General features: G+C 43.9%; 1 non-coding gene across 1 annotated transcript; it reads left to right on the plus strand.

Annotated features, from left to right (window-relative positions):
• Positions 1–5999: 5999 nt before the first annotated feature.
• Positions 6000–6075, plus strand: TRNAA-UGC (transfer RNA alanine (anticodon UGC)). Its single transcript has one exon. It is a non-coding gene; the product is annotated as a tRNA-Ala (tRNA).
• The last annotated feature ends 8532 nt before the right edge of the window (positions 6076–14607 follow it).

Consider the following 14607-nt stretch of genomic DNA (forward strand, 5'->3'; position numbering starts at 1 on the left):
GCCCTTCACATTACAAAATCTCTAGGATGAATTCAGTTTACTCAAGAAATGGCAAATTTGATCCATCCCTTCATTTTTTTCTCCATGCCAAGTCTGAGGCACCTTTCTCTTGGAGTAGTTACAGTACCATTCTCATCACATTATATCAAGAGGTTGTGTTATCAACATGACTTTTGCAGTTGACATTGACTTTGATCAACTGGCTGATGTAATGTTCATCAGCTTGATCCACAGAAAAGTTTCTCTCGGTGTTTCCCCCTTTTCTGCTGTCCCATTTAGCAGGAAGGCACTAAGGGAGAGGAATTGTTCTACACCACATTGAGGACAGACTACCTACAGAAATTATTTCTTACACATTTACCCTTTTTTGCATAAGTGGTTTGGCACTTACTGTTCTCCAGTGTTGGAACCCTGCCCTGAAAAGTGTAGGGGCGATTGTATTAATATCCTGTTATATTTCACAGTTCAGTGGTTCTCAAAGTGTGGCCCTGGACCAGCAGTTCAGCATCACCCGAGGATGTGTTGGAAAGGCAAATTCTCAGGCCCTATTCCATTCCCACTGAATCAGAAACTTTGGGGCTGGGGCCAGAGGTCTGTGTTTCAAGAAGTTTGACACCTGATACTGATGCAAACTGAAGTTTGAAGACTACTATGATTAGTAGCTTGGTGTGTTCTTTCCTCTAACTTGACTATAAACCTTTCTAGAATCACCAGTCAGTCAAATATATGATTTAACAGAGGGTAGAAACTCAAAAGATGAGCTGCAATTTTATTCTATATGATTAGCTGCTATTGAAATTATACCGTGTTATTTCTTAAGGTGGTATTAGCTCCTTGCTATTGTTAGCCCTGGGTGTCTCCCCATCTCTTACAAGTCCTTTCAGTTCTGCCCATACTTTTTATTAAAACCTCTTTAGTTAAAGCTTTTTGAGTGTGTCATATGTTTCTGTTCAAATCCTGATGGGTTCAATACCCTAAAGACATATTCATTTTTGTAAAAGACCACTAAAGAAATGCTTACGACAAAGAAGAGAATTGGCTAATAATGTGCTTTTAGGTTGCTTATTTGAGGATGAAGAACACCCCAACACTATTCTATAGAAATGTTTAGACTCACTCTCTGCATTCTATGGCTGAAACAATGCTAAGTCCAATATACATTATCTAGTTAACTGTCACAGTAATAATCATGAGGTTTACTATTTCTTTTTGTTTTTCTTTTCATTTTTCTGAAGCTGGAAACAGGGAGAGACAGTCAGACAGACTCCCGCATGCGCCCGACGGGGATCCACCCCGCACGCCCACCAGGGGCGACGCTCTGCCCACCAGGGGGCGATGCTCTGCCCATCCTGGGCGTCGCCATGTTGCGACCAGAGCCACTCTAGCGCCTGAGGCAGAGGCCACAGAGCCATCCCCAGCGCCTGGGCCATCTTTGCTCCAATGGAGCCTTGGCTGCGGGAGGGGAAGAGAGAGACAGAGAGGAAAGCACGGTGGAGGGGTGGAGAAGCAAATGGGCGCTTCTCCTGTGTGCCCTGGCCAGGAATCGAACCCGGGTCCTCCGCACGCTAGGCCGATGCTCTACCGCTGAGCCAACCAGCCAGGGCGAGGTTTACTATTTCAATTTTACTGGATTTCAACACTCAGAGCAGTTGTGACTTACATCAGGTTCCAAAGCTAGAGATGAATACACAAGACTAAGGAATCAACCTGATGTTCTAACCAGCGTCCTTAGTCCCCCTGTAGATCCCACGTCTTGCCCCTTTGCACAGGTAGCCATTGCAAATACTGCACAGGAATGGGGTTGCTGGTCAGGCAAGTCAGGAGCAGAGGAAGAGCATTGGAGATCACTGAAGTGCAGTTATACCTGCGGACAAGACAGAGAACAGCAGGGGCTGGAAGTGCCACAGTGAAGGATGAAGTGATGAGAAAGTTGAGAAATCAAGGTTGAGACTGTTGCAGAAAGAAAAAAAAAAGCACATGTTTTCAAGGATTAAGCTTTAAAAACAATAAAATTGTACAGAATTAGTAGATAGAATAAACAAAAATTAACCGCATTGTAACTAAATTTTAACAGAAGAAGCAATTAGGAGAGACAATGTAAGGAAGGTACCGGTTAACATTTGGAGAGTGAATGAGATTGTTAACTTGTCAGCTGTCCTTGATAGGGGCTCTCCTGGTATTATTATTAGCCCTGAACAGAGGGTTGTGGTCACTAGAATACACCATGACAGCATGTGCAGGGAAGCGGTGACAGGGGCTTTAACTACTACCACACTAACTAATGGCACTTCTCTTCTTGCGTGCAAATGCCAATGGCCAAAATGGGCACAGTGGATCTCAACTCAAAGACTACACTGGGCTTGAGCCCTGGCTGGTTGGCTCAGGGGTAGAGCGTGGCCTGGCGTGCAGGAGTCCCGGGTTCAATTCCCAGCCAGGGCACACAGGAGAAGCGCCCATCTGCTTCTCCACCCCTCCCCCTCTCCTTCCTCTCTGTTTCTCTCTTCCCCTCCCGCAGCCACGGCTCCACTGGAGCAAAGATGGCCCCGGCGCTGAGGATGGCGCTGTGGCCTCTGCCTCAGGCACTAGAATGGCTCTGATTGCGGCAGAGAGACACCCCAAGATGGGCAGAGCATCACCCCCTGGTGGGCATGCCGGGTGGATCCACGTCAGGTGCATGCGAGAGTCTGTCTGACTGCCTCCCTGTTTCCAGCTTCGGAAAAATACAAAAAAAAAAAAAAAAAGACTACACTGGGCACAAGAAGACTTTGCCACTAGAGGCGAATTAAGATCAGTTCAGGCCCAGGGCACAGAAGAAAATATTGGGCCCCTTGTCATTAGAAAAAGGTGTAAAGTTGGGGTTTTGCAGGGCCCTTCAGACGTTGGGGCCCAGGGCGCATGCCCAGTGCGCCCGTCATTAAATCCACCTTTGTTTGTCACCTATAAACAGTATCAAGAAGAATCTGCCTTAAAAGCAACTTTCAGCCTGACCAGTGGTCGTGCAGTGGATAAAGCAGTCACGCTGAACGTTGAGGTCCCCAGTTGGAAACTCCTGAGGTTGCCACTTGAGTATGAGCTCATCGTGTTTGAGCAGGGGTTTGCCAGCTTGAGTGTGCAAGCTTTGCCAGCATGGTTATTGGCTCGATCCCAAGGTGATTGACTTGAACCCAAGGTTGCCAGCTTGAGCAAGGGGTGAGTGGCTCACTCTGAGTCCCCCGGTAAGGCACATATGAAAAGCAATCAGTGAACAACTAAAGTGAGGTAACTACTTGTCGATGCCTCTCATCTCTTTCCTTCCCCTCTCTGTCCCTTTCTGTCTCTCTCTCACTCTCTCTTTCTCAAATCAATAAAAAATTTTTTTTAAGTAAAGCACCTCTCAGTGAGTGGTTCACATAGTTATAAGTAAATAAGTCCAGTTGAATAAGTGGAAATATGAATTGTAGCTAAACAGAAACATCATCTTCCTGATCATGGGAGGCTGAATTCATGACACTTTTTCCCAGCTTTGTACTACGTGCTCTGTGCTGGGTGTGCCACAGTCACGAAAACCTCATGGAGCTAATACCACTGCCAGAGGGTTGGGCAGTAGAAAAGCACGCATTCACACAGCAGTGAATGCCATAAAGGAGTAAACCAGATAGAATGCAGATGTGTGTTGTGGTCAAAGGCCTCTGAGGAAGAAACACTTGAGCTCAGATTTAAAGGAATTTTTAAAATTGATTTTAGAAGAGGAAGGGAGAAAGAGGGACAGACAGACAGAAACACCGATTTTTTTTTTTTTTTTGTATTTTTCTGAAGCTGGAAACGGGGAGAGACAGTCAGACAGACTCCCGCATGCGCCCCACCAGGATCTACTCGGCACGCCCACCAGGGTCGATGCTCTGCCCACCAGGGGGCGATGCTCTGCCCCTCCGGGGGGTCGCTGTGTCGCGACCAGAGCCACTCTAGCGCCTGGGGCAGAGGCCAAGGAGCCATCCCCAGCGCCCGGGCCATCTTTGCTCCAATGGAGCCTCGGCTGCGGGAGGGGAAGAGAGGGATAGAGAGGAAGGGGGGGGTGGAGAAGCAGATGGGCGCTTCTCCTGTGTGCCCTGGCCAGGAATCAACCCGGGACTTCTGCATGCCAGGCCAACGCTCTACCACTGAGCCAACCGGCCAGGGCCCCGATCTGTTTTCTGTATGTGCCCTGACCAGGATCAAACCTGCAACTTTTGTGTATCTGGACGATGTTCTAACTAACCAAGTTATTTGGCCAGAGTTCAAAGGATTTTTTTAAACTTATTTTATATTAACAAAAAACTGACCATTCAAAATATACAAGCAAAGCTTTTCAAGAGGATTGCACAGTCAGGGCAAAAGCCTGAGGTGGGAAGGCTGTTGGAACTTGGGGCATGTGTGTCTGGTGCACAGTGCATGAGGGGAACAGGAGGAGGTAAAGTTTCCAAAAACAATGAACTTGAGACTTTACACATGGAAGAGCCTTTGGTTTCCTAGCTTCACGATTCAATGATTTCATCCAGTCTTGGGTCTCTCTCTGTAAGATGCAGGTGGGAGCCCTTTCCTGTCTTTCCTGGGCATCGGGTCCCACTCCTGGCAAGCTGTCTGGGAAGCTCTCACACAGCAAGTGCAGGCTCCCCTGACTTTATCAATGGGAAGCCTATAGTCAAGAATTGCAAAATGTGATTAAAATACAACTGCCATTGAAATCAGGTTTGGCTGCCCGTCCCTCCTGTATTCAGAAAAAAGAGTACCCCTGGACCTAGCAGGCAAAATGTGACATTGCTTGGAATAGACTTCGTGAAGGGCTGCCAAATAGGCAGGAGGTCTTAATAACTGTGCCATCAAATTAGTAATTAGAGAGACCGGGTACTGGGATGCACCATGGAAACGCTGTGACCTCTTGATAGCTCTGATAGATGAGCTGTGACAACAGTGTTTCATTTGAGAAAGTACACACTTCCGGAGTAACTCCAGAGGACCACAGTCCCCTGACACTGGCCAAATGCTGCTCACTGAAATCACAGATTAACTTCTCAGTAGTTCTTGTGGCCAGTTCAGTCCCCGAACAGTTCAAAGGAGGGAAGGGTTGGCCCCGAAGTGTCCTATATCAGCAGAGAAGTACAGATCAAAGGCATTTACTTAGCTGGTTTCAGCTGGAATCCAAGGCCAGGTGACCAAATTTCTACAATTTCCTCTCTCAAGGGGTAGTTGCAACCTACAAGAGATGGTGCCAGGAGGCTATACAGAGGCAATGCTTTAAGCACACAAACTGAGCCTGCTCATGAGAGGACGCTGGGCACAGCCCACACGCAGTGGCGCACACCCTGGCTGCTTCTTTTTATTGAAACTGATGAAGCTGTGGGGCTAACGGCTTTGCATAAATCATCAGCGGTAATACACTTTCAAGGGTAATCATGACATTAATATACCAAGCAGGAAGTAAAATAATTAAAATTTAGCACGTTGCAGTACTGGCAGATCCAAAATTAATCTAAAGCACCTTTCCTTGGTACAAATGAGCAATTGCTTCAGTTCATAGACAGGGGCACTCAAAGAAAGTCTACACTACCCTCAGCGACAAAAACATTCCCACTTCCGACACTGCAAATCACCTGCTTATATTTTTATTTCTTTTCCTTTCTTCTCTGGTGGTGCTAGGTTGTTTCTTTCTTAAAATGTTTCACCTGCCCTTAAGCTAACTATGTGGCAAGGAGCTGTGTAAAATAGATATCCTATAAATCTTGAAAGTAAGGCAGAGAAAAATTGTTCCCAATTAAACCTTTGGAAAACAGTTCCAGCCCAGAAAGTGGACGTGGATATGCACAATGGGGAGAAACTTGCGGCCAGGAGCATCTATTTTAATATATCTGCAAAAGGTAATAAAATATCCAGGCTGGATCCCATATTTGTACTATGTGCTATGTGCTGGGTGTGCCACAGTCACGAAAACCTCATGGAGCTAATCCCACTGCCAGAGGGTTGGGCAGTAGAAAAGTAAGCATTCAGCCCTGGCTGGTTGGCTCAGTGGTAGAGCGTCGGCCTTGCGTGCAGAAGTCCCGGGTTCAATTCCCGGCCAGGGCACACAGGAGAAGCGCCCATCTGCTTCTCCACCCCTCCCGCTCTCCTTCCTCTCTGTCTCTCTCTTCCCCTCCCGCAGCCGAGGCTCCATTGGAGCAAAGATGGCCCGAGCGCTGGGAATGGCTCCTTGGCCTCTGCCACAGGCGCTAGAGTGGCTCTGGTAGCAACAAAGTGATGCCCCGGAGGGGCAGAGCATCGCCCCCTGGTGGGTAGAGCATCGCCCCTGGTGGGCATGCCAGGTGGATCCCGGTCGGGCGCATGCAGGAGTCTGTCTGACTGTCTCTCCCCGTTTCCAGCTTCAGAAAAATAAAAAAAAATAAATAATAAATAAAAAAAAAGAAAAGTAAGCATTCACACAGCAGTGAATGCCATAAAGGAGTAAACCAGATAGAATGCAGATGGGTGTTGTGGTCAAAGGCCTCTGAGGAAGAAACACTTGAGTTCAGATTTAAAGGAATTTTTAAAATTGATTTTAGAGAGAGAGGAAGGGAGAAAGAGGGACAGACAGACAGAAACACCGATAGTGAGCCACAGGGGCAAGATATGAACCAGCAGCACTGAATAGCCCCAATTCCTTGATGAAGTAAGTATCTGTGATGCGTGGTGTCTTATGAAAGATAATGAGCAAAGACGTTACCTGTTGTCATACATAATCTCATATACAGGCCACAGCTTTAAAACAATATTTTGCAGAGAACCACACCCCAATGTCTTAAGACTGGAACAACCTGGACCTCAAAGCTCAACAATAGCACATGTGGCACTTTCCTTCAGCATGACGTCAAGAAGACACTCCCTCCAATGGACAAGGTACCTGGCACCCACACCGCCTCCCAATTAAAAACCAACCCTTCCCTGAACTGCAAACTAGGTAAAGTGAGCTTAGAACCTCTTACCTCACTTACTAACTCACCTTGATGTTATTTCTTTTCTCTTCAATCTCACAATCTTCTCTGAGTGTCTGGAAAGAAAAGGAGCTACTGCGTTTCTATTGCCCTTATAAGAATTCCTTGAACAAGTAATTAACTTAGACTTAATTAATGAGAAAAATCCAAAAGAATTTCTAATGGCAGTATTTACAACACTAGGGAAGGTGAATTAGCAACTAGGGATGGGATAGTGTCCCCAATGTGTCTTATATCATGTTATCCAAATCACAGTTCACATGCTGCTTATATGTAAAGACAATTCTTAGGATTCATTATTTGAAGCAGACACCACTATTTCCTACATTAAAAATTCCTCTGATATGTTAGATCATCCTCAATTGATGGGACATATGAGCATAAATATAGAGTGAAGAAAACTGTCAATTAAAGTCAGGTTTTGGAGGATCACCTGGCTAAAAAGAACCCCCAGTAAATGGCCAGAAAATGGCTTTGTTTGGGAAATAGTAAAAGCCCTACACATATTATCTTGTGCCTTTCTGCATAAAATTTCACTCTTGCATGATTTAAATGAAGCTCTTTCTGTTAAAAGCAGAGGTCATAGATGGGGACAGGTTCCACTGAAATTCTGCACACACTTGAAGCACAAGTTGGTGCCATGTTCCTCAAGTATTTTCTGGCACATATCCCAAAACTGTTGCCACTCTTTTATCACCTCTGTCCATTGCCTGCACATTTAAGGGCACAGAAAAAGGTAATTCATGCAGGTGCCTTTCATTCACAGCAAGTTGAGAAATGTTGATCAGATGCCTATTAAGTGAAGGAAATGAAAAGTGGGAAGCGGAGAGAAAGGAGGGGAAGGAGAAGATGCACAAACAGAAGAAAGAGGAGGAGAAAGAGCAGGGGAATAGCAGAGGGAAGGAGAGCAGGGCGGAGGAGGAGGGGAGGGAGAAGGAGAGGAAAGAGAAGAAATCAAGGGTGAAACTGTATTCAGCTCACTAAGGACTTCTTCCCCATCACCCTCAGATGCATGCCCGTCATCCCCTGTCTCTCAATACTACGGTGACAACCCCCAGTCACTCTTACTAATATACAGAAGTGATAGTATTTCTAAAACTTTACCATTTAGTTCCAAAGTAGCCAATTATCAGGGTGGTTTTAACCAAGGGGCCCATGACTTTCCCTCCAGGAAGTGTGCCAAGTGCCACGTTTATTAAGCTACTGTAATGATACAACTGGAAACATTTTGCTTCTATACTTTATTTGGGTTTACATCATGTTGAATTGTGATAACTTTGTCACCAAGCATAATTAAGAAAATAATGTCATTCTGGAGTACACAACACAGGTGAATATAATTATTGGAACTTGGAGGAAGTGAACTCTTACAAATGCAGAAGCAACTTGAAGGAAGATCAGAAAAGCATGCATCAGCCACCCTTGACTCAGTGGTGATACCATCTCCATGGGCCGCATCTAAGCGACCAACCACTAGCTGGGAGGCCAGCTAAGTGCAGGAACAGGGGCTGCAGCTCCAAGGAACATCTGGTCCATGAGTAGCTGAGGAAAGGCTATAAATGAGTAGAGCTAATGTGTCTTCAGAAAAAAAACCCAAAAACATAAAAAATAAAAAAATTAATATTTTCTTTGCCAGCTGACCTCCCCTGCTTTGGCCCTGTCTCACAAGAAAAGTGTTAGGCATGGCCTACAACAAACTAGTTGCCTTAAACTATTTGTGTCTCCCCAAAATTTATGTGTTGAAACTTAATGGCCCTGGCTAGTTGACTCAGCTAGTGGTAGAGCATCGGCCAGCCATGGAGAAGTTCCCCATTTGATTCCAGTCAGGGCACACAGGAGAAGCGACCATCTGCTCCTCCACCTCTCCCTCTCCTCTCTCTCTCTCTCTCTCTCTCTCTCTCTCTCTCTCTCTCTCATTCTCTTCCACTTCCACTCCCATAGCCATGGTTCAATTGGTTTGAGTGCATCAGCCCCAGGTACTGAAGATGGCTCTGTGGAGCCTCCACCTTAGGTGCTACAAATACTTCAGTTGCCAGCATGGCCCCAGATGGGCAGAGTATCAGCCCCAGATGGGAGTTGCAAGGTGGATCCCAGTTGGAGCCCATGAGAGAGTCTGTCTCTCTATCTCTCCTTCTCTCCCTTGGAAAAAGGAGAAAAAAAGAAAAAAAAAAAGAAACCTAATCCTCAATGTCATGGTATTAGGAGTGGGGCCTTTGGGAGGAGAGTAAGTCCTGAGAGAGGAGTCTTCGTGAGTGGGATTGATGCCCCTATGAAAGAGATCCTAGAGAGCTCCCTGTCTCTTCCTTGTGGGACAGCCAGGTGACGACCAGGAAACAGGTGTTCACAGACACAGTATCTGCCCACATCTTGGCATTGGACCTTCCAGCCTTCAGAACTGTGAGAAATAAGTGTTTGCATCTAGTCACCTAGTCCGTGGTATTTTGCTATGGCAACTCAAACAGATTAAGACAATAGACAGTAGGGAAATAACATTCTCTCATAGGTAATGTATAATTTGAGAACAGGAACGGACATAGCTCATGGCACAAAGCCAACGTTCAATTAAATAGTGTATTGACCTGTTCATTATGGTCCAATTGGGCACTGGGCTAGGGACTGACTCTAACCTAGACCAGACCCAGAGATGGCAAATACTTCTGCATTTTCTCTCCCCTAAAGTCAGGGAATTTTAGAAGCTAGCACAGAGACCCTGTCCTCAGGGGCCAATCCCAAAGCAGGTGGCTGGACAAAGATGGGAAGGATGGGATCCCAGCACATGTTTGCCATCAGATAAAATTAACATTTGTGCCCAAATTTTAAGTAGTAACTTGCTTCAGTTTATGTGAACAGAACAAGGACAAGGGGTCTGGAAAAGAAACAAGCTAAGTGCCAGGTATCTTTGGAGCAGTTTTTAAGACTTCTCACATTATGATCAAATGAGTTTTCCTTTGGGTTTTAATCTGTGTCACCTAAAATGGAAATTGCTTCGTTATTTGGCTTGCTTGCAATTTTTTAAAACTATTTTGTAAATATTTTATAATATTTAAAGCAGTATATAATGAGGACTCTACACCTCTTGCAGCAGAAAATAATTAATAATACTTAGCACTTGATAGCACTTTTCATCATTAAAACTCTTTGTAGACATTAATTAAGAGATAAATACTTCATCTTTTTCAGTTGCTGTTAGGCATCTGTCATTGCATTTCATGAATATTGGTTGCAATAAGAACCAATTGATTCTAGAATACAAATTGCCAGAGGTTTGCTTAATAGGTAAAAATGAACCTTCGCATGCTTTCTACTGTACTTTGTTCCTTTGATTAGGTTTGTAAATAACTTTTATTCATGGCTCCATCTTAAAATCTATTTTTTTCTTTGATTATAACTACTGTGATGTTACTTTAAAAAACAAATATTTTGTCAAGGATTTTGCATTATCCAAATGTGAAAGAAGCTTCATAAACAAAGGCATCAAAAGTAGTCATGTTCATGAAGAAATAGTTGGCAAAGTAAAAGCAACTCCCTGCTTCCTTTCCTTGGAGAATAGAGGATCCTGATTGTCTCTCTTCCTCCTTCTACAGGGACACACTCATCTTCACCTCCAGGGTCCAACTGACAGCTTTATTTATTAATTTTAAATGAGAGGAGGGGAGACAGAGGGACAGACTTCTGCATGGACCCTGACCAGGATCCACCTTCCAAGCCTCCTATAGGGCATACTCTGATAATCTCAGGCTGGTGCTCAGCAACCAAGTTATTTTTAGTGCCTGAGGTGGAGGCTTCATGGATCTATCTTCAGCACCTGGGGTCAACTTGGTTGAACCAATCAAGTCGTGGCTGCAGGAGGGGAAGAGAGAGAGAGATAGAAAAAGGGAAGGGGAGGGGTGAAGAAGCTGATGTTGCTTCTCCAGTGTGCCCTGACCAGGAATTGAATCTGGAACATTCACATGCTGAGCTGATGCTCTACCACTGAGCCACCCTCCAACCAGGGCCAGTGTACAGCTTTATTTTAATGGTCCTCTTCCTCTACACATCTTTCCCCATTTGTTTCTGATGTCTGGAATTTTAAAGATAATCCTTTTTCTTTCTTTTTTTTATAATGTGAGGTAATAAATTTTGCCTCTTACTTGTCATGTGAAATAGTTGCCCTCAGGCCCAGAGCCTCAACATCTTTCCTCCTTTCCACCCTCACCTCTATTTACCTCCTTAATTTCTGTCCTTAATTTCTGGCTCCAGTCTCACCCAAGCTCCTTCCCCCATTGACAATGGATGTTTCCCTTTCATTCTTCCAGCTATCAATGTTTTAAAGTTTATCTTAAAGGTCTCCCTCCCTACTGATTCCTTTAAATGCAAACCACATGGTTGTATGTATTCCCTCAAGGTACTATTGGTCCTTCTCCTGTAAGAGCAGACTTCACCATGAGTAGCTGCATCATTGTCTCCATTTTCTCCCTTCCCTTTCATTCTTGAAATGACATCAATTGCTTTCTGCTCTCAAGTCCACAAACTCACAAACTGTGGTCTTAACACCCTGCAAGGGAAACCAATGATCATCTGAGTGCAGCTCCAATAGATGCTGTCCATTCAGTTCCTCCTTCCTGAGCTCCCTCAATACCCTTCTGTTACAGTAACATAATGTTACAGTAATTAAATATATAGAAACATAGAAAAATATGGAAGATATCTAGAAATAAGTTAGAATATAATATTAAAAGCCATTAAGGCAAGTGAATAGGCTATGCCATCTGGGTGGGAACTAATCTAGTGTGTACAGATAAGATAGGCAGACTGCCTTTAGCGCAGGGCTCAGTTAGTGTGTGTGTGTGAAGTTATATATAGATAAAAAGTGGCTTGATGTCATAACTCTATAGGTTAACATAAACAAGAAGCTTCCCTAAGAACATCTTAAAAGTGGCTTGATGTGACATTTCGGTAGATTAATATAAAAAGGGCTCCCTGTTAGAAACTCCCAAAAAGGTGGTTTGATGTGATAATCCTGTAGATTGACACCTGTTAGAAGTTATAGGCCAGAAAAGGTACTAAAGCTAAGGCCCCCCTCAACCCGCTGCGGTAGTTGCCCAGACTCTAACATGAATCTGGACTGTCTCCACACCACTCTGACCAAGGACAGCCGAGAGGAGCATGCCGACGGGGGCTCCTTCAGCTGTACCCAGGCATGCCAAAATAACTTGTGAGTAATTAACTGCCTGTGTGACTCTTGCAACTAACTTGTGTGTCTATCGTGTCTTTCCTCCGGTGGCAGTTGGTGTCAGCACTGATAAATAGAATCCTCATAGCTGCCTCAAGAGTAGTCTCGAAGAGGCTGCCAGCCCTGCTGATAAGCAGGAGTGTCCCACCATGCAGGGAAGTCAAATCAGCCTGATCGACGTAGAGCTTGGGCTCTACTGGGACACCTTCTCTCCTGGTTCTCCACATATATATTGAAGGCTCCTTTTCAGTCTTGTTCAGCATTCTCATCTCCCCAAATGTAGGTGTTTCCAGGGATTCTTCCCTATGAGGTCTAATCACTGTCTGCACTCTTGCTAGGGGACTTCATGAATCCTAGGCTACAACGGCCACCTGCAGCCACAGGTTAAACATGTTATACCCCTCTTTGTTCTGTTTTCAACTCTCCCTTTCCTCTGCTTGAGTGATATTTATTCCTCTTCAGTCTGAAGAACTCTATCAATTTTCAAGACTCAGTTCAAAAATAATTCTCAAATTCCTTTTATTTTTCCTCTCCAACTGCAACCGCCCTTTAACCCTGATACAATTAGTTGCTTCCTCCTCAGCACTCCCTTGGCATCTTACATGTATTGTATGGATGTGTGGATGTGTGTGTTCAAATGTTGAGATTTGTCAAGAACAGGGATCTCAACCTCATTATCTTTGCATTCTCAGCATAGAGAGCAGTAGCAATAAGTCAGGCCATGATGACTGTTTCATATTAGAGAGTGGGAGAGAATACGGTAACAATGCAAATTTGACTCAAGGTTACTTTTTCTTCTTTTTACTCCTAAAACAGTTAACAAACAATGCAAAGATTATAAAACAGACAAGAATGCTGGCGTGACACACGACACCACACATGACACATGACCTTCACTAGCTCCCCATTGCTTGTGTTTGTAGCTCACAGAGACATGTCCAAATTCTGGTGGTACTGGCAGGCCACACACAGTGAGACTTCTACCATGTCAGAGAAGCTGAGAACCCAAATTAGCTTTCTTCTATATACACAGCCATGCCAGCAGCCAGAAATACTTTTTCTCAGTGTATAAGAAAATAATTGTACAATACAACTGAGTGAGCAACATCCAGCCTCACACCCAGCTTCCTAGCCTCAAATCCTGTTACTGAGTTAAACTTTCCTTACCTAGATTTGTACTTTAAGACCTAGGGATTTTTGAGTGTTTGTTTATGAGTTTTTCATGGTTAGGCAAGGCCAGAACTATACAGGTCTCATAAACATTGAATGAATTAATTAACAAATGACTAAATGACCACTTGTTTGAAGTAATGAGTTGACTGTGAAAGATATTGTTTATTCACTTGCTGAGAGTGGGGGTAACTCAGACTCACTGGGTATGAGTAACCTGGATTACCTGCGATAAGCAACTATCAGAGCTAACCCAGGAACATGAATGTAAGAAGACTTATTGAGTTTGAGAAATAGTGTCTATTTTTTCTATCTCTCACTGTAATTTGGATATTAAATTATATTTTCCAACTGTTTCTCATTCAGTTGGGAAAGGTCAGCCCAACTATGTGAATGATGATTTATCACAATTTCATTAAGAAACTCCCTCCTGAAGTATTTAACAACAGAATGTATAAATGTAGTTGCATACATACTATGTATCTAAGTTTATTCAGAGAAACTCAACAATTATTCCATTTAAATTGATCTTTGTGTCTTAGAGATTCTATTTTAGATAGTATCACTTTGCATACAAAATAGCAGAATAGTTACTGATAACTTTAGTAAGAATTCAATAACAATTTGGCCAAATATCTCTAGTGATACAAGAGAAATACAGTTACCTAAATGCAAACATATTCTGGGGGGGGGGGTCTTTTATGTGCCAAAGACTATGAAAGACTGGCCTTTGGATTCATTGATGAGGCGTGTGTGTGTGTGTGTGTGTGTGTGTGTGTGTGTGTGTGTGTGTATGTATATGACTTATTAAGGAAGAGTATGTTTAATCATATGTTAAAAATGTAAGTGGTTCGATAAAATGCTGCAGAATCGGGATGATGTGTGAGCACTCCTTCAGTCGGCATGTTTTTGGAGGAGTGGCAGGTCCTCTGTAGTCACAGTTCTCAGCTTAATTCTTCCTCTGCCAATTAACTTGAACCTTGAGCAGGGCTTAACTCACCTCTAAGCCTAATATTCCTTAAGTGGATGGGTAATTCGTTTATTTTATTGACTTGCTAGTCTGCATCCTCCATAATTTTCTTTCACACAATGTTGGCACCAGAGTAATAAATTCAGAAATATTAAAATTTTTATGATTATTATGAAACCAATCAACAAAAGATGCACACCATCTCTCCCAAGAGCTGCTTGTACACTCAGGCTCAGCTCAACTCCTTGGTGGAGAACTCAGAGCCAACCTTTCTAAGA

This window comes from Saccopteryx leptura, chromosome 4 (assembly GCF_036850995.1).
Source record: "Saccopteryx leptura isolate mSacLep1 chromosome 4, mSacLep1_pri_phased_curated, whole genome shotgun sequence".
In the NCBI taxonomy this organism is placed as follows: Eukaryota; Metazoa; Chordata; class Mammalia; order Chiroptera; family Emballonuridae; genus Saccopteryx; species Saccopteryx leptura.